We start from the raw sequence: 1,912 nt of genomic DNA, 5'->3' as shown, positions 1-1,912 counted from the left end.
ATCTCATGAAAATTCATTGTTTAAAATATTCAGCGTGGCAGCGTCCGTGTTGCCAGTTTGGTTGAGTTTTTACTGCGCTCGGTTGGCACGCGATGAAAAGAGACAGAGATTTTAAATTTATTTAAGGAGTGGAGGGAAGGGGGTTTGACGATCATGGACAAAGTTTTTCGGCTTCCGGTCGATGTTCGTGAACAATGCTGCGGCTGGATGCATTCAACTTGAACGAAACAAAACAAAAATTCGGTGCAGCGATTGAAAATTTATGCATGTTTTGCATAATTGATTGGCGGTGCCCGAGAAGTATAAACAATGGATTTTTTGAGGGTTTTCTGGCTATAAACATTTTAGTTGGATTTTTAGTTATGAACAATAAATTGCTTCGACAAAAATGGTCAAATTGAATGGAACGCCAGCTTGTTAGCAAAAAGAAATTGAATCTTGCATGCAATATCAATGAATTGAAACAGTGACATCTAGTGGTTCGACGGAAAAGCTCGTTTTCTTACCGAGAACCGTTGCGGCAAAATAAGCAAAATTAAGCGACTTATGCAAACTATATCCCCCGAAAATTCTACTCCCTCAAGTCAAATACAAGAAAACTTGATACTTTGTTTGCCCTCCTTGATAGCAGTGTGGGATCTTGAGCATCCGTTCTTAATGTACTGCCATTTCCAGTATTCAAAATTCACGACCAACTATCAATCTTCTCCAGAACTTGCGGGAGGGGCTCCTCGAAAGTAGTGCAAGTTTGTGCAGACTTGGCTAATGCATTTTTCAGCAACACTCTTCCGGAAAACAAAAACCCAAACTCCATTGCATTTAAAATTCAGCATCCATCCGACTCGGAGACGAAAGTCCCAATTTGTCAGCATTTTCGCACCTTACCCACCACCCTAAGTTTCGTGCTGTCTCCGGATAAAAAAAAGACTGTCGTCCCTCTTCTATCATCACCCAAAGTGGCTTATAGTGGCCCCCCCATACGAGACGAACGGGACGAAAAACTTGTGATGAATTTCTATTTTCTTAATGTTTAAACAAGCTGACCCAGTTTCGTCCGTCTTGTTATCACGTTTCTCGGGTTTCGTCAACAATTCTTGTTCCATCCCCCTCCTCGTCTTCCAGCTCATGTTTCCCATCATGAATAACCACCCTATCCCCTTTTCCTTTGACAACCCTGTCCTGTCCTTTCTCCTGATGTGACTTGAGGGCCTTTTTCGTACAATTTACACTGAATCATGAGTTTTTTTTAATTTAATTTTTATTTTAGATTAACAAAATTACCAAGTTTTACCTTGCCAAAAAACAAAAAGTTTGATATAACTCAAATTTAAATGAGCACTTAACATAACCTCAAATTTCACCAACCAGTGTTGCCATCGCCAGCGCGATATGGTGACAGCAGCACCGTTTTGCGGGAGAAAGACAGAGCTCGAATCCAAAATTGCTGCTCGTTCACTCGCACGGATATTGTTAACATTCGCCGTTGGATATTGATTGGAAAAGCGCTGCTGGTTTCGGGGTCTGCATCAAATACCGGACCGGATTCTGCACAAACATTCACGAAGAATGCCCCGCCGATGTTTGGCAGCACGGGCATGCGGTTTAGGTTGGGGTTCTTGAGACTGGAGAGTAGTGTGGTCGTACCTCTTGGATAAACTACAAGGGAAATAGGGTTGCCAGAATGTTTTAATTTTAAAACTTTTTTAAAAAAATAATCAAATAAAATTTTCAGTAGAACATAAAAAATTGTTTAAAATTTTCCAGTCACCCTAACCAGCATGCATTTATATAAGTCGAGAATCGCTTTCGGTTGTGGTCCTGGGAACGAACATCTGAGTACCCGGAGTGGAGGGATGAGTGATTCGTCTTTTGAATAGTGATGATGATTTCGATCAAAATTCGTTGCCTCAGG

The sequence above is a fragment of the Culex quinquefasciatus genome, chromosome 3 (assembly GCF_015732765.1).
Source record: "Culex quinquefasciatus strain JHB chromosome 3, VPISU_Cqui_1.0_pri_paternal, whole genome shotgun sequence".
In the NCBI taxonomy this organism is placed as follows: Eukaryota; Metazoa; Arthropoda; class Insecta; order Diptera; family Culicidae; genus Culex; species Culex quinquefasciatus.
The sequence above is the reverse complement of the archived record's forward strand: the minus strand, read 5'-3'. Positions refer to the sequence as shown.